Here is a 24,470-nt window from a genome sequence, read left to right as displayed (position 1 = left end):
TTCATTCCATCTTCACTGCCTCCGGAGAATCCTTGGCATCAGGTAGCAGGACCGTATCTCCAACACAGAAGTCCTCGAGGTGGCCAACATCCCCAGCATATGCACCCTACTAAGCCAGCGGCGCCTGAGATGGCTTGGCCATGTGAGCCGCATGGAAGATGGCAGGATCCCCAAGGACACATTGTACAGCGAGCTCGCCACTGGTATCAGACCCACCGGCTGTCCATGGCTCCGCTTTAAAGACGTCTGCAAACGCGACATGAAGTCCTGTGACATTGATCACAAGTCGTGGGAGTCAGTTGCCAGCGATCGCCAGAGCTGGCGGGCAACCATAAAGGCGGGGCTAAAGCGAGGCGAGTCGAAGAGACTTAGCAGTTGGCAGGAAAAAAGACAGATGCGCAAGGAGAGAGCCAACTATGTAACAGCCCTGACAACCAATTTTATCTGCAGCACCTGTGAAAGAGTCTGCCACTCTAGAATTGGCCTTTATAGCCACTCCAGGCACTGCTCCACAAACCACTGACCACCTCCAGGCGCTTACCCATTGTCTCTCAAGAGAAGGAGGCCAAAGAAGGAGAAGAAGAATTGCACAACATTTTAGCAGATAACCCTTAGAATCATAGAAACCTATCGCACAGAAGGAGGCTATTTGGCCAATGTGCCTATCCCACATCATTGCTTTTTGTCTGTAACTCTGTAAGTTCCTCATCCTCAAGTACCTGTCCACCTCCCTTTTAAAATTATTTATGGAATCCACTTCCACCACCTTTTCACGTCGAGCATTCCAGATCCTGACAACGCCATGAGTGAGTGGGAACATTTATCCTCATCTCCCTTCTAGATCTTTTGCCAATGATTTTAAATCTATGACCTCAGGTTATTGATCCACTCACCAGATGGACTAGTTTTTCTCTATATATTCTATCAAAACTTTTCATCATCTTGAAAACAATTATGTCACCTCTTAACCTTTTCTGCTCCAGTGCCAACAGTCCTACTTTACATCTTTCCAGAAGTGTGGTGCCCAGAATTTTCCACAGTATTCCAGCGAAGGCCTAACCAGCGACTTATAAAGTTCTGGCATGATCTTTTTGCTCTTAAATTCTATTCCTCTATTTATAAACCCAAGTAACATATAAGCTTTTGTAACCATCTTATCGAGTTGCCCTGCCATCTTTAAGGATTTGCGTATATGGGCACCTACACTTCTCAAAATTATGCTATTTATGATATACTGTTTATCCCTTTTATACCTTAAAAAGTGCATCACTTCACACTCCACCAAATTGAAATCCATCTGCTATGCTTCTACTCGCTCCACCATCTTGTCTGTCATCCTGAAACCTCATCAATTATCCTCATCACTACCTACCACTTACCCAAGTTTTGTATCATCTGCAAACTTTATCATGCTGCTCCCTACACCCTGGTCTAGGTCATTTATAAAAAATGAGCATTTTTACCTTCAATATTTTTTGGTTTCTTTCCATAATTACTTTAAACTGAGTTACGTTGTGGTCACTGTTAGCTAGATGGTCTGCTACTATAACTCCATGTGCTCTACTTCATTTCCCAGAATCAGATCCTTCCTTGTTGGACTGGACTGATATTGATCAAGAATGTTTTCCTGTACACATATCAGAAATTCCTGTTGTTCCTTACCCTTAGCACTGTGGTCTGAATTTTATTGGGGCACCACGCTCCATGGCAGTGCCCTTTCAACTCGGCGGCGCCCCTGCATTTGCTGGCCGCCGCCGAGCCCCTGCGAGGGCTCATTTCCATAGAGGCCGCGCGCAGCCCTCGCCCCCCCCCCCCCCCCCAATATTACATGGGGAGAGGAGGGCCATTTACCGCAGCGAGAGTTTTGACAGTTGTTCGGCAGGTGCTGGGGCCCTATTTTAAGCACCCCAGCACCTGCTTCCTGACAGCTGTCAAAGAATACTTACCCGACTCCTGAAGAGTGAGGCTGCTGTCAATCTGGCAGCAAAGCAGAAAGTCCTGCAGAGATCCAGCAGGTCAGGCAGGATCTGTGGAGGGAGAAGTAGAGTTAACTTGTCCTAGTTCACAGACCTGAAAGTTAACTCTGCTTCTCTCTCCACAGATGCTGCCTGACCTGCTGAGTGACCCCAGTACTTTCCGCTTTGCCGCCACATACTTAACCTCCTGTGTCCCAGTGTCCTGTGAAGTTGCGATCCTCTTCTCCCCCTCAAGTGTAACATTCCTTCTTGTAGGCGTGCCGCATCTGGGTGAATAATCGTAAATCTGCACATTCCAAGATGTGAGACTTAAATAGACCATAAAAGATATTACAGAGGTTTACAGAGAACACACTGACACAAATGGGACTGCACGGGTGTCACAGCAATGTAAATACGTCTTTCATTAAATGTTCCTCACCAACATGTGTGTCCTATTCTCTGTGCGAATGATGTGTGCCAGCATGTAGTGCAATGTCACATCCCTTTGCACTGTTGGCCCTTCAGGAGAGCCAACGTATGCAATAACATCATTGCCATGCCACCATTACTCATGAGCGTCTCCACAGATGCAGTGACATGGACGTTGGCTCAGTCAGCTGCTGCCTCGAATGGTTTACACAGGGATGCTGCACATGTGGACTGGTGCACAGCAGGTGAGCGAAGATGATGTGTGTAAAGGCCTGCTACCCGACCCAAACCGAACGGGACCCGGCGACATGCGTCAGGTTCGGGTTGGGTCAGGCCCGTCTTCTGGGTCCGGCTTTCAGGCTCGGGTCGGGTTGGGCCGAGTCCGGGTTAGGCTGGGTCCGGGTCGGGCCGGACATACATGGTAAGTGCTCTGCCAGTAAGTATTAAAAATAAAAAACTTACCTGAGCTGGGAGTCTGGGATGAAACTGAGTCTGCGCAGTGAGCGAGTGACGTCGCTATGACGTCATCACGCATGCGCTGCAGCTTTGTGGAGCTTCCCAGTCAGAAGGTTAGTAAAGGGATAGTTGAGTCGGGTTCGGGTCGGGTAGAGCGCAGGGCGAAAGTGGAGGGCCTAGGCCTAGGTCGGGCTCAGGTCCGCTGTGGATCGGTCGGGTTCGGGTCGGGTTCTTTTTCCCGACCTGAGCAGGCCTTTAATCTGTGGCTTGCAGAGCTCATGTCGGTTCCTATGGAGCAGACAGCCTGTGTCTGATAAGCCACTTCCATACATCCTTAGCTCACTGCTAGCCCTGCGTGCAGAGCCTGGGTGCCATCTGCCGTCCCATGCACCTTTCATGTTGTAGGTCCTCAGCGTCCTCATAGTCCGAGGAGGAATTCTGTTGATGTCTGTCCTCATCATACCAGGCCTGGCCCCTATTAGGTGCGTAGTTGTGCACAGCAGCAAAGAAAGGAGCTGGCCTTTTCGGCCATAGTACAGTACTCTATCCATATTGGCATTGGAGACGCTCTTTCAGCATGCCAATCTCCTGCTCAATGGTGGCTCATGTAGCTCAGTGGCTGGTGTTATATCTCTCCTCTGCAGCAGTGGTGGGGTCTCTCACTGGTGTTGGGAGCCATGTCTGCAAAGGATAGCCCTTATCTCCAAGAAGCCACCCCTCCATCTGAGCCAGTTCAGTGAACAGGGGTGGCAGCCGGGACTGGCGCAAGACCCAGGTGTCATGGCAGCTGCCTGAGAAGTGGTCACACATTCGCAGCAAGCATCTGCGGTGATCACATATCAGCTTCATCTTGATTGAGAGGACTCCTTTAATAGTGACGTCTGCAGGTGGTAGCCTGGCGGGAGGCCTGCTGGCCACAGGAGTGCAGTCTATGAACATTACAACTATGGTTCTCTGGCAATGTTGCCAGAACCAATGGTCCTCTGGGCCTGGCTGTGAGAGTCCGTCCTGAAGCAGACATACTCACTGTCCCTCCGGTTCAGGGCATTGGTGACCTCCTTGTTGCAGCGGTGCACTGCTGACTGTGTGACCCCACAAAGGTCGCTGGTGGGTCCCTAAAAGGCTGCACAGGCACAAGGCTTGAAAACTGCTGCCACTATGAGGAACAAAGGCATGGGATGTCCACCAGAGCCCATGGGCTGCAGGTCATCTTTGAGCAGAACACAGAGACATGGTGGTGAGGTACAACTGGGTGTCATTATCATGCAAAAACTAATTCTGTGCTTTCAGATAATATCATCAAGGGACAGCATGTAGATGAGAACTAGGATGGGGCCAAGGATAGATCCTTGGGGGAACACCAGAGGTAACAGTGCTGGAACAAGAAGAGAAGCCATTGCAAGTGATTCTCTGGCTATGATTAAATAAATAAGAATGGAATAAGATGAGAGCAGTCCTACCCAGCTATACGGTGATAGGTAAATTGGCCATTGTAAATTGCCCCTAGTGTAGGTAGGTGGTAGGGAATATGGGATTACTGTAGGGTTAATATAAATGGGTGGTTGTTGTTCGGCACAGACTTGGTGGGCCGAAGAGCCTGTTTCAGTGCTGTATCTCTTAATAAAAATAAAATAAAATATACAACAGTGGAGAGGCATTGCGGGAGGATGCTGTGGTGAGTCATGTCAAAGGCTGCAGACAGGGCGAGAAGGGAAAGTTTACTTTTGTCACAGTCACATAGGATGTCATTTGTGGCTTTGATAAGAGCTGTTTCGATACTGTGGTAGGGATAGAAAGCTGACTGGAGGAATTTAAACATGGAGTTCGGGAAAGATGGGAATTGATGCGGGAGGTGACAACTCGTTCAAGGACTTTGGAGAGGAAAGGGAGCTTGGAGATGGGACGGTAGTTTGCAAGAACAGTGGGGTCATGGGTTTTTTTGAGGAGAGGGGTGATGACGGCAGACTTAAAGGAGAGCAGGACAACACCTGAAGAGTCAGTGGCACAGTGGCTAGCACCGCAGCCTCACAGCTCCAGTGACCTGGGTTCGATTCTGGGTACTACCTGTGCGGAGTTTGCAAGTTCTCCCTGTGTCTACGTGGGTATTCGCCGGGTGCTTCAGTTTCCTCCCACAGTCAAAGACTTGCAGGTTGATAGGTAAATTGGCCATTGTAAATTGCCCCTAGTGGTAGTAGGGGAATTGTGGGGATGTGGTAGGAATATGGGATTAATGTAGGATTAGTATAAATGGGTGGTTGATGGTCGGCCCAGACTCGGTGGGCCGAAGGGCCTGTTTCAGTGCTGTATCTCAAAATAAATAAACTTTTAATAATTTCAGCTAATGTGAGGACCAGAAGGGGAAGTTGGGCGGTCAGCAGTTTAGTGGGAATACGATCAAGAGGAGGTGGGTCTCATGCACAAGTTGAGTTCAGAGAGGGGAGATAGGGGGGAAACTAGAGAAAGATGTCAGTCCAGGGCTAGGACAGGGGGAACATTAGAAGAAGTTTGGCTCGTGGAAGGGAGGGACACGACAGAGGCAGCTGATTGGATGGACTCTACCATCAGCAAAGAAGTCCATGAGCTCCTTTTATTCTTGGAGGTGAGAGTGGAGGGGACAAGGGAGAGGGGTTTTGGAGGTGAGGGAGATGGAACAGGGAAGAGGATTTTAAGAAGACTGCATGCAATATAGAAAACTGCGGAGTTTGCAAGTTCTTCCTGGGACCGCGAGGGTTTCTTCCGGGTGCTCCGGTTTCCTCCTACATGCCAAAGACTTGCGGGTTGATAGGTAAATTGTCCATTGTAAAAAAAATTGCCCCTAGTGTAGGTAGGTGGTAGGAGAATTGAGGGAAGGTGGGGATGTGAGAGGGAAAATGGGATTAATGTAGGATTAGTATGAATTGGTGGTTGATGGTCGGCGCGGACTCGATGGGCCGAAGGGCCTGTATCTCTCTATGACTCTATGACTCTAAAAGAAGCCGGGGGTTATCTTTGCATTTCATGATGATCCTGGCATAATGAGTAGTGTTAGCAGACGGGATCCTGGAACTCGTTGCCTATGAGGGTGGTGGAAATGGAGACAGTTAGTGACATAATAGGAAATTGGATGGACACTTGGGGATAGAGCAGGGAAATGGGACTGATTGGATTGCTCTCCAGAGAGCTGGCATGGGATCAATGGGCCGCATGGCCTCCTTCTGTGCCGGATTTTAAGCGCCTGCTGCCATTCCTGGCAGCGGGTGAAAGAAATGGTGGCCCGCATACACAGGCCACATGCTGATGAGCCGCCGTGATCTAACACACGGCGGCTCTTATAAATACCTGGGCCAGCCCAACCCCCCCACTCATGGGGAGGGGGCAGGCTGTCCAATGGAGTCAGCTGCCTGTGAGCAGGCACTGGCACTATTTTTAACGGGCAGGCAGCCTTGTCGGTGCATTTAAATTTTTGAAGGCATACCCACCCTCCCCCCACACTGTTGCAATAAAAATTCTATCACCCCTTTCCCATCCCCCAAGACCAATAAAATTAAGTATTTGCCTTTACCCCCCCCAAAGTACTTACCTTTGAAATATGACCTTCCCGCCATACTGTATAGAGTTTCAAGTTCACCCCTTCTCACCATCCCCTGCACTCATGATGATTATTTGACCCCGTCCACCACTCACGCACTAAAAATTTTAACTCCCGCATCCCTCGCCACCAGTGTCATGCCTGCTTTCCCCAGACGGGGAAGTGAAGGTGCGGGAGTGCTGGCCGCCACACTGGAGATTGTGGCGGGCCCGTAAGATCCCAGATAAGTTTATTTAAATGTATTCATGGTGTTTATTTCACTATGCAGAGCTGGGTCCCGTCGCCCAGCGGCGGTGGGGGAGGATAGAGGGAGGGAGTTCACCATGGAGCCTTGCCGATGCCGGGAAGATCAGCCCTATGATTCAATGAGAGCAGGACCCGATAATGTTTAAAAAGGCCCAGACAGATCTGGCAATGGATCACTACACCAGTTGTCTGGCATGCCCTTTCACGCCTGTATCCCATGGACTTAAGGGAGCGAAGATGAGGGCCATACCAGGGGGAACGTCCTGGGTGAGAGAGGATAATGGTTTTATTGAGGACTATGGCATCAAAGGTGGAGGTGAGGGAGTGGTTGAACAAATCGGTAGCTGCAGAAATGTTGTAGTGAATGGAGGGCCAGAGGCTGGACAGTTGGAAGTTTGAGTGAGTTGGAAGGGGGATAGTTTTTTTCCAGGAACGGATGCAGATGGAGGTAGGATTGGGGATGTCGGCAGTGAGTGATTGGTACGATGGGATTAGCAAGACCACGTGAGATGGCAAGTTTAAGGGGGGTGGCAGTGAATATGGGTTGGGTAGTTTATTTGGAGGGAGAGATTTAGGGAGCAATAGAGGGCAGTGAACTCATAGGAGAGAGAAAATGATGAGTTGAGATGGAGTTGAAATCACTGAGGATGAAAAGTTGTTTGGTGCAGAAGCTGAGGAGGAAAGCAATGAAGATTTCTCAGTGAGAACATGTTTATCGTGTTTGGGAGGGCGATAGAAAACAATGATTTTGAAGCAGAAGTGAGAGGGGTGGAACAAGGCAAGATGCTCAGAAGAGGAGAAAGTGCCAGAGGTGTAGGGGGTCAGACGAATGTGTGACCTGGTGGTAAGTGCCATCATGACAGCATTGGCAGCGCAAGTGGTGGAAGATATAGGAGGCTTGATTTTGGGGGAAGGTGTCATCACTGCTCAGCCAGGTTTCCATTAAGGCCATGATGTCGATGCAATCATCTGCAGTAAGCTCATGGATGGCAGGGCTTCATTCAGAAGTGAAGGGGCATTCTGGAGGGAGATGTGTAGTGAGCTGGTAAGAGCTTATCGCTGGCAGAGTCCACAGGGTCAGCAATGGGAGGGGTGAGTTTGACAGGAAGATTGACAAGATTACCCCCCAACGGGCACGCTGGGTGGGAAGGTTGATGAGAGAGTGGGACGAGGCAATTGGAGTTGCTGCTCATAATGAGCCAGTGCCGAGTGCCTCAATAAGACCATTGGAAGATGCCAAGAGAGGCACAGAGGGAAGCTGTAGGCTTGTCTAACAGGGAGTCAAGCCTATCGAGGAGTACTGAAGGGTGGAATAGGGAATTGGGAGGGCAGAGTACCTGAGAGGGGAGAAGTGAAAGGAGGCATGACAATAGAAGAGAGGGGTCCAGGGAGGGGTAAAGAAAAAAGAAGCTAAAAAGGAAGAGCAAAAGTGGAAATAGAGTGATGGGTTCAGGTCCGGAGTGGCATCCAAAATGTGCAAGTGACTGAACTCCGGGGGAGCTCAAGTTACATAGGTCTGGTTACACTATAAAATCCTGATCGTGAAACAGGAAATAGGAAGTAGATAGGAGATAATAGGAAGAAGTCCAGAATTTCGTCGGAGGTCCCATGGTGGGTAACAATGACATAGGTAGGGTGAAGTCAGCATAGAGTATCCTTAACCAAGGAAGTAAATCACACACAGTGATCAAAAAGTAGGCACACTGCTTTTTATCTCAACCAATAACACATGAGCACATGCACATGGCCTGCAAATAATATTAGGAACATAAGAACAGGAGTAGGTCATTTAGCCGCTTGAGCCTGTTCAGCCGTTCAATGAGAGCATGACTGATCTGCGATCTAACGCCATACACCCGCCCCATATCTCTCAATATCTTCGGATAACAAAAATCTATCAATCTCAATTTTAACATTAATAATTGATCTTGCATCAACTGCTATTTGCGGAAGTGAGTTCCAAACTTCAACCACCCTTTGCATGAAGAAGCGTTTCCTAATTTCACTCCAGTTTTTGGACTATGCAATCATAGAATGGTTATAGCACAGAAGAAGGCCATCCGGACCGTCATGTTTGTGCAGGCTCACTGCAAGAGCAACTCTGCTAGTCCCACTCTTCCAGCCCTTCCCAGTAGTCCTGCAAATTTTATCCTTTCAGGTGCTTATCCAATTCCCTGTTGAAAACTGCAATTGAAACTGTCTCTACTACACTCTCAGGCAGTGCATTCCAGATCCTAACCACTAACTGCATAAAAAAGTTTATCCTCAAGCCGTCGTTGGTTCTTTTGCCATCCACCTAAAATCTGTGTCCTCTGATTCTTGTCCCTTCCACCAATGGGCACAATTTCATTTTTTTATTTATTCATTCATGGGATGTGGGCATCGCTGGCTAGGTCAGCATTTATTGCCCATCCCTAATTGCCTTTGAGAAGGGCAATCTCTATATCTGCACTGTCTCGGGCCAGTGCTTTTCTTGATCTGTATTAATGACATAGACTTGGGTGTGCAGGGCACCATTTCAAAATTTGTCGATGACCCTAAACTTGAAAGTATTGTTAACTGTGAGGAGGATAGTGATAAACTTCAAGAGGACATAGGCAGTCTGGTGGAATGGGTAGAGAAGTGGCAGATGAAATTTAATGGAGAGTGTGAATGATTTAGATTTGATTTAGATTTAGAGATACAGCACTGAAACAGGCCCTTCAGCCCACTGAGTCTGTGCCGACCATTAACCACCCATTTATACTAATCCTACACTAATCCCATATTCCTACCACATCCTCACCTGTCCCTATATTCCCCTACCACCTACCTATACTAGGGGCAATTTATAATGGCCAATTTACCTATCAACCTGCAAGTCTCTTGGCTGTGGGAGGAAACCGGAGCACCCGGAGGAAACCCACACAGACACAGGGAGAACTTGCAAACTCCACACAGGCAGTACCCAGAATTGAACCCGGGTCGCTGGAGCTGTGAGGCTGCGGTGCTAACCACTGCGCCACTGTGCCACATTTTGGTAGGAAGAATGAGGAGAGGCAAAATAAAATAAAGGATGCAATTCTAAAGGGGGTGCAGGAGCAGAAGGACCTGTGATGTATGTGCAAAAATTGTTGAAGGTGGCAGGGCAGTAGAAAAAGTGGTTAATAAAGCATATGGGATCCAGGGTTTTAGAAAAAGAGACATAGGCTGGAATTTAATGCCTACCCTGGGAGCAGGCTAGGAGGCGGGGGGGCGGTGTAAAATCATGTGGGAGACAGAGGGTGCTGGGCTCATCATCTATCTGCACCGTGACTATTTTACTAGCAATGGCGAAGGTGGCAAAGGGTCTGCCCGCCCCAGGCTGATTGAAGCCCTTAAGTGGCCAATTAATTGCCACTTAAGGACTTAAGGGCCTCTTCCTGCTACCACTGATATTTTACCAGCAGTGGTTGGGCACTTCAGCAACTGAAGAGGCCACCTAATAATACCTGGTGGCCTCCTTGCGGGTGGGGAGGGTCCGTCCTGATCCATGCCTCGTGGTGGTTTCCCTCCCACCCCCAGCAGCACAGGAGGGACCCCCCCCCACCCCCCAAAACAACCCTTCCTGCCCTAGACTCCGACTGCCTCTCACCTGGGGCCTAGATGATTGTCCCTGATGAGGCCCAACCCCAAATGATCTTTCTTTAGGCATCCTCTTCTTTCTTGGGTACAATTCCAGGAATGGGCGCCACTCTCGGTGATGCTGCTGGGACTGAAGAGCTGCTGTCCCTCTGATTGGTTGACAGCTCTTGGAGATGACATCCTGCCTCAGGGGGCGGAAGCTCTGACGGAAGCCAATTAAGGGCCTGGTCCTCCATGCCCGGTGGAGGTGGGCGTGGCCACGGCTTTTGTAGGAGCTCAGATAGAGTAGATAGAGTAATGCTGTTCCCATTCGAGGAAGGGTCGAGAACTAGAGGACACCGATTTCAAGTGAATGGGGAAAGAACCACAGACGACATGAGAAAAAAGTTCTTTTGCACAATGAGTGGCTAGGATTTGGAATGCATTGCCTGAGACTGTGGTGTAAGCAGATTCAATCCAGGCTTTCAAAAGTGAGTTGGATAATTGTCTAAAGAGAAATATTTACAGGGCTAGGGGAAAAGAGCGGGGGAGTGGGACTCGCTGAGTTGCTCTTGCGGAAAACCGACATGGATACATAGGGCCGAATGGCCACCCTCTGTGCCACGACCATTCTGTGTCTAGACCCCTCACAATTTTGGACACCTCGATCACATCTCCTCTAAATCTTCTCTTTCAGGAGAACAACCCCAGATTCGCCAATCTATCCACGAAACTAAAGTCTCTCATCCCTGGAACCATGCTCGTAAATCTTTACTGCATCCTCTCAAAAGCCTTCCTAAAGTGTGGTGCCCAGAACGGGACACAATAATCCAATGTTTTGAAAAGGTTCATCATAACTTCCTTCCGTTTGTACTCGAGGCCTCTATAAAGCCCAGGATCCTGTATGCTTTTTCAACCACTTTCTCAACCTGTCCTGCCAGCTTCAATGATTTGTGCACACACACCCCAGGTCTCTCTGTTCTTGCACCTCCTTTAGAATTGTATCTTTATTTTATATTGCCTTTCCTCATTCTTCCTTCCAAAACTTCTCTGCATTAAATTTAACCTGCCACGTGTCCACCCATGTCCTCTTAATATCTATCACTATCCTCACAGTTCACAATACTTCCAAGTTTTGTGTCATCTGCAAACTTTGAAATTGAGCCGTGTTCATCCATGTCTAGGTTATTAATATTTGTCAAGAAAAATTATGGTCCTAGTACTGAAGCCACGGGGAACCCCATTGTATACCTTCTTCCAGTCTGAAAAACACCATTCACCATGATGAAAGGTCACTGACATGAAATATTAACTCTGCTTCTCTCTCCACAGATGCTGCCAGACCTACTGAGTATTTCCAGAATTTCTTGTTTTTATTTCATATTTCCAGCATCTGCAGTATTTTGCTTTTATTCACCACTACTCTGTTTCCTGTCATTCAGTCAACTTCGCATCCATGTTGCCACTGTCCTTTTTATTCCATGGGCTTCAACTTTGGTGACACTTTATCAAACATTTCTTGGAAGTCCATGTACACCACATAAACCGCATTACCCTCATCAATCCTCTCTGTTACCTCATCAAAAAACATGATTTGCCTTAAACAAATCCATGCTGGCTTTCCTTAATTAATCCACATTTATCAAAGTGACTTGTTAATTTTGTCCTGGATTTTCATTTGTAAAAGCTTTCCCACCAGTGAAATTAACCTGACTGACCTTTGGTTGCTGGGTTCGAACAAGGGTGTAACAACTGCAACTCTCCAGTGTTCTGGCACCACCCCTCTATCGAAGGAGGATTGGAAGATTATGGCCAGTGCCTCTGCAATTTCAGCCCTTACTTCCCTCAGTATCCTTGGATGCATCGCATCTGGTCCTGTGGTGACTTATGAATTTGAATAAGGCCTTCCAATACCTTCTCTTTATCAATTTTTAGTTCCTGCAGTGTATCAACATCCTCCTCTTTCAATAAGACTTCAGCAGCATCTTCTTCCTTGATAAGGACAGATGCAAAGTATTCATTTAGTACCTCAGCCATGCCCCATGCCTCCATGTACAAATCCTCTTTTAGGTCCCTAATCGGCCCTCTGTTCTCTTCTCTTTGGCTTCCTTGTCTCGAGAGACAATGGGTAAGCGCCTGGAGGTGGTCAGTGGTTTGTGAAGCAGCGCCTGGAGTGGCTATAAAAGCCTATTCTAGAATGACAGAATCTTCACAGGTGCGGCAGATAAAATTGGTTGTCGGGGCTATTACACAGTTGGCTCTCCCCTTGTGCTTCTGTCTTTTTTCCTGCCAACTGCTAAGTCTCTTCGACTCGCCTCGCTTTAGCCCCACCTTTATGGCTGTCCACCAGCTCTGGCAATCACTGGCAACTGACTCCCCCGACTTGTGATCAATGTCACAGGACTTCATGTCGTGTTTGCAGACGTCTTTAAAGCGGAGACATGGACGGCCGGTGGGTCTGATACCAGTGACGAGCTTGCTGTACAATGTGTCCTTCGGGATCCTGCCATCTTCCATGCAGCTCACATGGCCAAGCCATCTCAAGCGCCGCTAGCTCAGAAAGGTGTATATGCTGGGGATGTTGGCCGCCTCGAGGACTTCTGCATTGGAGATACGGTCCTGCCACCCGATGCCAAGGATTCTCCAGAGGCAGCGAAGATGGAATGAATTGAGACGTCGCTCTTGGCTGACGTGTGTTGTCCAGGCCTCGCTGCCATAGAGCAAGGTACTGAGGACACAGGCTTGATACACTCGGACTTTTGTGTTCCATGTCAGTGCGCCATTCTCCCACACTCTCTTGGCCAGTCTGAACATTGCAGCGGATGCCTTTCCCTGCACCGAGAGACAGGTTACTGGTGATAGTTGAGCCTAGGTAGGTGAACTCTTGAACCACTTCCAGAGTGTGGTCGCCGATATTGATGGATGGAGCATTCCTGACGTCCTCTCCCATGATGTTCGTTTTCTTGAGGCTGATGGTTAGGCCAAATTCATTGCATGCAGCCGCAATCCTGTTGATGAGTCTCTGCAGACACTCTTCTGTGTGGGATGTTAATGCAGCATCGTCAGCAAAGAGGAGTTCCCTGATGAGGACCTTCTGTACTTTGGTCTTCGCTCTTAGACGGGCAAGGTTGAACAACCTGCCATCTGATCTTGTGTGGAGGAAAATTCCTTCTTCTGAAGACTTGAACGCATGTGGGAGCAGCAGGAAGAAGAAAATCCCAAACAGTGTAGCTGCGAGAACACAGCCCTGTTTCACACCACTCTATCGGCCCTACCCCTCCTATTACTGCCTTTTTACTATTTATCCGCCTATAGAGACTTTTGGATTCCCTTTTATGCTGGCCACTGGTCTCTTCTCATACTCTCTATTTTCACCTCCCCTCTGAATTTTCTATATTCAGTCTGGTTCTCACTTGTATTATCAACCTGACATCTGTCATATGCACCCTTTTTCTGTTTCATCTGACTATCTCTTTCATCATCCTGGCAGCTCTGGCTTTGGTTGTCCTACCTTTCCCTCTTGTGGGAATGTACCTTGACTGTACCCAAACTATGTCTTCTTTAAAGATAGAATTTTAGAATGCAGCAAATGAGGACCAGGAAATTGACGGGGAAAGAGAAAAGGGAATATGAGAGTAGACTAGCAAGAGACCCATCCTGAGTAGCTATCTGTGATTCAATAATAGTTTACTTGGGATGTCTGGCATGCTGACCTCTTTGTGTACTGTAAATTCTGATGCAAAGTAGTTATTCAGCATGTCTGTCATTTCCTTATTATCATTGACAGCATCACCATTATCAGTTTTCAAGCTTCTGACCACTCTCTTTTTCCTAATATATTCGTATAAGTTTTTGTGTTGATGTTGATATCCCTTGCAAGTTTCTTCTCACATTCCCATATTGAGATCACATACCCATCAACAGTGTCTATTGCTCATTTTTATTTGCTAATCAAAAATGCAATTAATTGTACTTGGCTTGTTGCTAACGTATTGCAAGTTCTCCCTGTGTCTGCGTGGGTTTTCTCCGGGTGCTCCGGTTTCCTCCCACAGCCAAAAGACTTGCAGGTTGGTAGGTAAGTTGGCCATTATAAATTGCCCCTAGTATAGGTAGGTGGTAGGGAAATATGGGGAAGGTGGGGATGTGGTAGGAATATGGGATTAGTGTAGGATTAGTATAAATGGGTGGTTGATGGTCGGTACAGACTCGGTGGGCCGAAGGGCCTGTTTCAGTGCTGTATCTCTAAATAAAATTTAAAAAAAAATAAAGTATTAGACTATGAATGTAATTGAACTATTAGCTTCTTCTGTATATCCCTGGGTGGATTTTCATATCCTAAAATTGGATGTAGTCATCACACAGTGCATTTTATATGGAAGTCAACTTTTTCTTCGGTGGTGCGGGGGTGAAGGGGATTTGGTGTTTTGGGGGGCAGGAGGGAGGATGGAAGATATTAGAAGTGCAGACATTGCTGCTGTGTACTAGCCTTTGGACACTTTGATGTATTATTACTCAGTGGCTGTGCCATGCTCACATACTCACATCTGTTAGCCAAGCAATAATCTGACAGGAAAGTTGACCACTGTGGATTAAATGCACTACACAGGACAGGGTAGTTACCCATGTACAGTACTTTGCTTGTGAGGTGTGGTGGTGGAAAATGTTGATCCATATGTAAATTCAAAAGAAAGAAAGACCTGCATTGTCTTTCACAACATCAGTATATCCCAAAGCGATTTATAGCCCATGTTACACTTTTATAGTATAATCACAATTGTAAGTTCAATTGGGAACTTTTTATACATCCACAAATTTGAAGTATGCATGAGGGCTTTGTCAAACCCTAATCAGCCAGTTAATACTTCTGCCAATAAGGGTTTTAAAAAAACACTGTCCTTATTACTGAAGGCAGTTAATTTGAGCAGTGCACATTTAGTAGGATCTTCCTTCTATGCTGGGATGGTAGGAAAGTGGACATTGTGTTCCAGCTTTGCAATTCAGTACCACAAGCTGTGTTGGAGCTGATTTATATGATTTATAGCAATAATAGGGATGTCAAGGATCAGAGTCCAGTGTAGCTGCACTGCACTGCTGCAGGACAGAATCTGCTGCTTTAATAAAGATTCCACAACAACTCTTCAAGGCTGAAGTCACATACAATGCCCTTAGCAAAAAGGGTTGGTTTTCTTTGTAGATTCTCTCTAACCCCGTGTTGCTGCTACCTTCAGTTTGCTTCTCTGCTAAAGAAATCAATAGAACAGCTAACCAGGCATGACCTCCTGCAGCTGTTTACACTTAGCAATAATTGTTTGAGTGCCAAGATGACGAACCTTGAAAGTCTCACTGTTTTCCGAGCTGGCCTTTGAGCCAGTGAAAATCTTTCTGTGACTATGCAGCCCCTGTATGTGTTTTGAGGCGTTGTGACTTCGATGTTGCAGTCCAAAGTGGAGATCCTGAAATGATCTTAGTGCTGAAAATAATATAATTTATGGCTTTGGTGGTCCTCGAAGGAGCAGTTTTAAGCAATAATTTGTCTTTGCTCCTCGATATTCGAGTTAAAAATTTTAATTCTCCGTGTGTTACAACCGAGGCGGGTGGAGTACACTATTTATTCTAGTCCCAACTCTCCACAGGTCACAACATATTATTTTTAATTTTCCCACTTATTGATATGATCAATTGTATACTCTATTTTTCCCAGAATTGAACATACTAACCAGGTTTCTTTAGTGAACAACAAAATAATCACTTTATTATAACAAGTCTTAATTAGTAATGAAGTAAAACATAAACACACAGATCGAAATTTTAAAGTTCCTTTTTTTTAACCTTAGTCCCTTCACTCACACACACATATATACTGGTTAACTGAAAAAAAGGGGATTTTTAAAAAGTTCAGAGCTCTGTTACAGACAAAAAAAAACTTGGGCAGATTACTTTCTCATTTTTGAAGAAAACAGCAGATGAGATATGTTGTTCCAAAGCTGGCATACAGTCTAACTTCTGGGTACACATAGACAGCTCACTGAGATCTTTTAAAACAGTTCTTTTCAGGCGGTGTTGAAAAGTAATTTAGCAGGCTTTCTTCAAAGACAAGAAACAAGATGAATTGACACAGTGGACTTCTCAGGGTCCTTCAGAGATCATGAAAAGCGAGCTGGGTTGTGGTCGTCTCTCCTTTTTACACTTCTTCAGCAGACTTGACTTTATCAGCCGCTTACTCCAGAAGGTAAAACACACACACTAACCCACAACCAAAAAGCTTGAGAGTTTTCTGCCCATCCCAGGTGTATTCTGCTGCTACTGGGCTTGTCCAATCAAGGAACGCTTGTCACTTCTCTGCCCCTGTTACTAGGATTTCTGTTCTATCTTTAACTTGATTCATGTGACAACTGCAACATTATTTCCAAACCAGTCCCTTCAGTGCCCCCTTAATGGCTCTCTTTTTTTAAAAAAAGGTCCAACAATTATTAATTTTAACCAGAAATTCCTTTAACAATGTTTTTAACAAAAACAGAATCACTTTCATGTGAGAGCGAAAAATACCTGGCAGTAAATTTTGCAAATTAGTTAATCTCATTTGCTGGGAGGACAATCTCGCAGTCAATTCACATTTATGAGAATTTTTCCATCTTTTATTTGGACAGACATGATGACTTGCATGAAGGAATAGCGAGTGGTATATCCAAGTTTGCAGATGACACGAAATTATGACGGACAGTAAGTAGTGTAGGTCAAAGCAGTAAGTTGCATACAGGCATAGACGGATGAAATGTGTGGGCAAACTGTGGCAGATGGAGTTCGATGTGTGCAGTCATCTACTTTGAACCTAAGAAAGATAAATCCAAATATTTTCTAAATGGTGAGAAACTAGCACCTGCAGAGGAGCACCGAGAATTGGGAATCATAGAATCATTCTGGCACAGAAGGAGGCCATTTGGTGGATGGAGTCCCTGCCAACACTCTACAAAGCAATCCAATCAGCTCTGTCCCCGTAACCTTCCAGGTTTATTTCCTTTAGGTTCCCATCTAATTTCCCAGCCCTCCTAGTTTATTTATTTATTTGTTTATTCATTCATGGGATGTGGGCGACGCTGGCCAGGCCAGCATTTATTGCCCATCCCTAATTGCCCTCGAGAAGGTGGTGGTGAGCTGCCTTCTTGAACCACTACAGTCCATTTGGGATAGGTATACCCACAGTGCTGTTAGGAAGGGAGTTCCAGGATTTTGACCCAGCGACAGTGAAGGAACGGTGATATAGCTCCAAGTCAGTATGGTGTGTGACTTGGAGGGGAACTTGCAGGTGGTGGTGTTCCCATATATTTGCTGCCCTTGACCTTCTAGATAGTAGAGGTCATGGGTTTGGAAGGTGCTGTCTAAGGAGCCTTGGTGCATTGCTGCAGTGCATCTTGTAGATGGTACACACTGCTGCCACTGTGAATCGGTGGTGGAGGGAGTGAATGTTTGTAGATGGGGTGCCAATCAAGCAGGCTGCTTTGTCCTGGATGGTGTCGAGCTTCTTGTGTTGTTGGAGCTGCACCCATCCAGGCAAGTGGAGAGTATTCCATCACACTCCTGACTTGTGCCTTGTAGATGGTGGACAGGCTTTGGGGAGTCAGGAGGTGAGTTACTCGCCTCAGGATTCCTAGCCTCTGACCTGCTCTTGTAGCCACGGTATTTATATGGCTACTCCAGTTCAGTTTCTAGTCAATGGTAGCCCCTAGGATGTTGATAGTGGGGGATTCAGCGATGGTAATGCCGTTGAATGTCAAGGGGAGATGGTTAGATTCTGTCTTGTTGGAGATAGTCATTGCCTGGCACTTGTGTGGCGCGATTGTTACTTGCCACTTATCAGCCCAAGCCTGGATATTGTCCAGGTCTTGCTGCATTTCTACACGGACTGCTTCAGTATCTGAGGAGTCACGAATGGTGCTGAACATTGTGCAATCATCAGCGAACATCCCCACTTCTGACCTTATGATTGAAGGAAGGTCATTGATGAAGCAGCTGAAGATGGTTGGGCCTAGGACACTACCCTGAGGAACTCCTGCAGTGATGTCCTGGAGCTTAGATGATTGACCTCCAACAACCACAACCATCTTCCTTTGCGCTAGGTATGACTCCAGCCAGCGGAGGGATTTCCCCCTGATTCCCATTGACCTCAGTTTTGCTAGGGCTCCTTGATGCCATACTCGGTCAAATGCTGCCTTGATGTCAAGGGCAGTCACTCTCACCTCACCGCTTGAGTTCAACTCTTTTGTCCATGTTTGAACCAAGGCTGTAATGAGGTCAGGAGCTGAGTGGCCCTGGCGGAACCCAAACTGAGCATCACTGAGCAGGTTATTGCTAAGCAAGTGTTGCTTGATGGCACTGTTGATGACACCTTTCATCACTTTACTGATGATAGAGAGTAGGCTGATGGGGCGGTAATTGGCCGGGTTGGATTTGTCCTGCTTTTTGTGTATAGGACATACCTGGGCAATTTTCCACATTGCAGGGTAGATGCCACTGTTGTAGCTGTACTGGAACAGCTTGGCTAGGGGCGCGGCAAGTTCTGGAGCACAGGTCTTCAGTACTATTGCTGGAATATTGTCAGGGCCCATAGCTTTTGCAGTATCCAGTGCCTTCAGTCGTTTCTTGATATCACGCGGAGTGAATCGAATTGGCTGAAGTCTGGCATCTGTGATGCTGGGGACTTCAGGAGGAGGCCGAGATGGATCATCAACTCGACACTTCTGGCTGAGTATTGTTGCAAATGCTTCAGCCTTATCTTTCGCACTGATGTGCTGGTCTCCCCCATCATTGTGGATGGGGATATTTGTGGAGCCACCTCTTCCAGTTAGTTGTTTAATTGTCCACCACCATTCACGGCTGGATGTGGCAGGACTGCAGAGCTTAGAACTGATCTGTTGGTTATGGGATCGTTTAGCTCTGTCTATCGCATGCTGCTTACGCAGTTTGGCACGCAGATCGTCCTGTGTTGTAGCTTCACCAGGTTGACACCTCATTTTGAGGTATGCCTGGTGCTGCTCCTGGCATGCCCTCCTGCACTGTTCATTGAAACCAGGGTTGGTCTCCTGGCTTGATGGTAATGGTAGAGCGGGGGATATGCCGGGCCATGAGGTTACAGATTGTGGTTGAGTACAATTCTGCTGCTGCTCCAAGGAAAACAATCCCAATTTCTCTAAACTAACCCTGTAGCTAAAACTCCTCATCCCTGGAATCAATCTGGTAAATCTCCTCTTCGCTCTCTCAAGGTCACTCACATCCTTCCTAAAGTGTAGTGACCAGAACTGGAGGCAATATTCTCATTGTGGCCTAGCCAGCGTTTTATAAAGGTTCAGCATAGCTTCCCTGTTTTTGTACTGAATTCCTCTATTTATGAATCCCAAGATCCCATATGCTTTGTTAACACTGCCTAACAGATTCAATAGTAGTCATCAAAAGAGAGTTGGCTAAATGCTTCAAGGAGAAAAATGAATTGCTGGTTTGTAAGGCAACAGCGGGGATTGGGACTAACTAGGTTGCTCTTCGAAAGAGCTGGAGCAGACTCAATGCGCTGAATGGCCTACTGTTCTGTGCTTCTATGATTTAAATATGGTAGATACAGAGAAACTATTTCGTTTGGTGGGGGAATCAAGAACAAAGGGACATAAGAACTAGAAGCAGTTGTCGGCCAAACGGCCCTTCAAGCCTGCTCCGCCATTCAGTAGGTTCATAGCTGAAGTTCTACATCTACTCCACATTTTCACCCTATCCCCATATCCCTTTGTTCCCTCAGTGTAAAAAAAATCTATCAATCTCAGTCTTGAATAGTCTCATCGACTCTGGCTTAGAGAATTCCGAAGATTCACAATCATCTGAGTGAAGAAATTTATACTCATCTCAATTCTAAAGGACCAACCCCTTATCCTGAGACTGTAGGTGAAATTTTAAGTAGCCTGCAAGAGTGGATTTGGTGGCATGCGGGGTGATTTAATCAGGTGTGAGTTGTTGTTTTGGATTTCCGACAGTGGGATTTTTAAAAATTGACATTAAGTCTGAAATTAATTATCTTTGCGGCGGTCTGGGGCACCCCCGCATGGTGGCGGATAGCAGCTTTGCATTCATTTGCATAACATGAATACACCCTGCACTTCATTCTAATTAAGTCCCATCTGCCAGATTACGTGAATGGCGAACAGTCTTCCCATGCCACCTGGTTCGCGTTCGTTTGAACATGGCGTGCAACAGTCAGTTTGTGCAGTTGTTTATGAGGTCAGTAATTTTCTTTCTAAAGCTCATCAGCAAAAGAAACACCAACACTGGAATGGATGTTTGCCTCCAGGCTCAGCACCAGCAAGTGTGATTCTTCTCATGGGATGGCGGCAAAGGCATGGTGGGTCTACATGGCGGAGCAGGGGAGGGTACTTGGGGAGGACAGGGTGGTGTTACTGGTTACATTGAGGATCAGGGGAGGGAGGAGGGGAGGACAAAGGGTAGGGTGATCAGATGCATGGAGGAGCAGGGGAGGGAGGAAGGCAGAATCCAGCATGTGTAGTGGCTGTTATTGCTGCTGAAGCTGGCTATGAGTGGCTGTGGGGGTGGTGGGTTGATTTGAGTATTACAGTCAACAGATGATCATGAAGGGCCTAAAGGGAGGGATGAATGTTGTCAATGCCGGGGACCTGTGGGGTGAATTCAGGGTACTTACTGGCTGGCAGAGGGAACGGTCACGGTCAATGGGGCCAAATGGATTCTGTAGGGGGGAAGGTCGAGACTTAGGGTTGGGTATTCTACAGCATCATAGGGAGGGGAACGGGACTCGGCAATAATATTCTGGTGGATTTCAGGATTGGCATGTCGATAGTAATGGGGGTAGGAAGTGGGGAGGGATGGCTTGAATAAATTGATTGTGACACAGCACTGTAATGGTGGTGGGGGGGTTCAATGGTAATGGAGGGAAGGGTTATGGTTACATTGGATGGGTCAAGGGTGATGGGTTCAGGCGGAAAGGTGGCAGGAGGAGGTTGGAAGGTGGGAAGACTTGCTTTAAATTGCGCACACACCATTTTTTTGAACAATAATGAAAACCACGTGCCCACTGAAGGATTGCAAGGTGATTGGGAGGAGACAAATGATTGAAGGTGGGTACTCGACCGGCTGCCATTGTAAGGCACAGAAGACTGTTCATTGCCTGGATAGTTCCACTGACTGACCACAGAAGACTGAATTGGAACTTTCTGCTCATTTCATTATTTGCAAATCTGCAGTGACTTGGGTGTCATACCCCCAACTTTTCAAATACCACAGGAAGAGGAGCACAGGGAGGGACCAAGGATGGATCTTTTCCCTCAACGCATGATGGCTGAATGCCAGCAACAGGCAGAACAGGAAAGGGAGGATGCTGCGACTGACAACATGCAAGAATGGTATTTTTGAAGATGGGCTCTGGCATGTCATCGTATCCTCAGAACAAGGACAAATCACCTTCAAATACCAGAGAGGCAATACTAGAGACACCTAAGGATTTTTGTGAAATGGTCACAGAAAATTCTATAATCCTGCAGCATCACCTGCAACTGATTGAGTTTCGTGGGGATTTAATCAAAGTTTTTGAGATATTAAGGGGTGCAGATAGGGTTGATAGAATCTATTTTGGATGGCTGGAGAGTCGAGGACTAGGGGGCATTGTCTAAACATCAGAGCCAGACCTCTCAGGATTAAAATTAGGACACACTTCTACACCAAAAGCTGGTACAAATTTGAACTCTCTTCGACAAGAGGTTGTTACACAAGATTATGACAAATGGCATTAGGGGTAATAAGCATGGATTGAGGATTGGTTAACAGACAGAAAACAGGAAGCTGGAATAAATGGGTAATTTTCGAGGTGGCAGGGTATAACCAGTTTAGTTTAGTGATACAGCACTGAAACAGGCCCTTTGGCCCACCGAGTCTGTGCCGACCATCAACCACCCATTTATACTAATCCTACACTAATCCCATATTCCTACCACATCCCCACCTGTCCCTATATTTCCCTACCACCTACTTACACTAGGGGCAATTGCTAATGGCCAATTTACCTATCAACCTGCAAGTCTTTGGCATGTGGGAGGAAACCGGAGCATCCGGAGGAAACCCACGCAAACACAGGGAGAACTTGCAAACTCCACACAGGCAGTACCCAGAATTGAACCCGGGTCACTGGAGCTGTGAGGCTGCAATGCTAACCACTGCGCCGCTGTGCCGCCCATCAGTGTAGTACCACACGGACCAATACTTGGACTTCAGCTATTTACAATCAATGTCAGTGGCTTGGATGAGGGGACTGTATGTAATATATGCAAGATGCTAAGGAAACTAAGCAAGGTAGGAAAGTAAGTTATGAGGATGCAAATAGGCTGCAAAGGGATATATACCAATTAAGTGATTAAACAAGAAGGTGGCAGATTGGAGTGAAGAAGTGCAAAATTATCCACTTTAGTAGGAAGAGTGGAAAAGCATTTTAAAAGGTGAGACACGAGAAGATGTTGGGATTAAGAGGGATTTGGATGCCTTTGTACACGATCCACAGAAAATTAACTTGCAGGTACAGCAAGCAATTAGGAAGACAAATGGTATGTTAGCCTTTATTGCAATGAAGTTGGAGTATGAGAGGAAAGCTTGCTGCAATTATATCGAAATGTGGTGGGACTTTTGGTTTCCTTACCTCAGGAAGGATATATCTGCCTTGAAGGGAGTGCAACATAGATTTACTAAATTGATGAGAGCGCTGTTCTATGAGGACTCATTGAGTAGAATGGGCCTAAATTCGCTGGGCCTAAATTTAGCAGAATAAGAATTGATATCGCCAAAAGGTATAAAATTCTCAGAGGGATTGATGGACTGTTTCCCCTGGCTGGAGAATGTAGAAGTAGGATCAGTAGGCTGGGGTTTTATGAGTCCCACGGCGTTCCTGACAGCGGGATCGGAAGTTGGCGTAACTTCTGCTTCTACCATTTTTCCCGCATCCCACGCGATTTTCCATTTAAATGAACGTTGCAGCAACTGGCACAGGAGACACGTGGGATCATGCGCGGGGACAGCCTTTCATTGGTGGAACCCTCCGTCACTGGGTCAAGCACAATGATCACCACGGATATAAAGAATTCTGTGTTTGCAGCCTGAAGGAGCAGCAGCCTTCATGTCATGTTAAGTCTCTTCAGAGTTACCAAAATTAAATCTTTTACTTAATTCAAAATGATTTTGCCTCCCTTAATTTGTGAAACCCAGCACCAACTGCACATTTTTTTCCCCTGCAGCAAAAGCAAAGCAGATGTCAGCTAGCAAGTAGCGTCTCACCCCATGGTTCAGTGATGCCTCCCTGCAGGTTCTCCTCCAGGCCATCAGGGGAAGGCAGGGGCTCCTCTTCCCTGCAGATGGAGTCAGAAAGCCCTCCCGCCTGACCAAGGCGGCCTGCATGGAAGTAGCAGAGGAGGTCTTGAACTGTGAGGTGAACTGTGCAGAACCTGGGTTCAGTGTCACAAACCGATCATGTTGAACAATTATTTTGTGTTAGTATTTACCATAGAGGAAGAGATTAACATGCTGGAAGTCACAAGGAAGATAATATTGAATCAGGAACAGGGACACAACAAAATTAACTTTAACCAAAATAACAGTAGTGAAGAAAATGATAATACTAAAGAATGACAAATCCCCAGGACCAGATGGTTTTTATCCCAGGATTTTAAAGGAAATAACTAAATACATTGTTGATGCTCTAACTATAATATTCCAAAGTTTAGGTGATACCGTTCCAAGTCAGCATGGTGTGTGGCTGAGAGGGGAACTTGCAGGTGGTGGTCTTCCCATGCATCTGCTGCCCTTGTATTTCTAGGTGGTAGATATTGCAGGTTTGGAAGGTGCTACTGAAGGAGCCTTGGTGAGTGGCTGCAGTGCTTCTTGTAGATGGTACATTCTGTTGCTACTGTGTGCCAGTGGTGGCGGGAGTGAATGTTGAAGGTGGTGGATGGGGTCCCGATCAAGAAGAAAGAACAAAGAACAGTACAGCACAGGAACAGGCCAATCGGCCCTCCAAGCCTGCGCCGATCTTGATGCCTGCCTAAACTAAAACCTTCTGCACTTCCGGGGACCGTATCCCTCTATTCCCATCCTATTCATGTATTTGTCAAGATGCCTCTTCAACGTCGCTATCATACCTGCTTCCACCACCTCCCCCGGCAGCACGTTCCAGGCACTCACCA

General features: G+C 46.7%; 1 long non-coding RNA gene across 2 annotated transcripts in view; it reads left to right on the top strand.

Moving 5' to 3' along the window:
* LOC137371014 (uncharacterized) overlaps nt 1-24,470 on the top strand; it is a 248,214-nt gene that overhangs the window by 181,328 nt on the left and 42,416 nt on the right. The window contains exon 4 of one of the 2 annotated variants that reach the window (XR_010975165.1): nt 2,102-2,349. The exons of the other annotated variant lie outside the window; for it this stretch is intronic. This is a non-coding gene — a long non-coding RNA (uncharacterized lncRNA). Of the gene's footprint in view, nt 1-2,101; nt 2,350-24,470 lie in introns of those variants that run through there. 2 annotated transcript variants of the gene reach the window in all.

Source organism: Heterodontus francisci, chromosome 6 (genome assembly GCF_036365525.1).
Source record: "Heterodontus francisci isolate sHetFra1 chromosome 6, sHetFra1.hap1, whole genome shotgun sequence".
Lineage (NCBI taxonomy): Eukaryota > Metazoa > Chordata > Chondrichthyes > Heterodontiformes > Heterodontidae > Heterodontus > Heterodontus francisci.
This window is presented reverse-complemented; position numbering and strand designations above follow the sequence as displayed.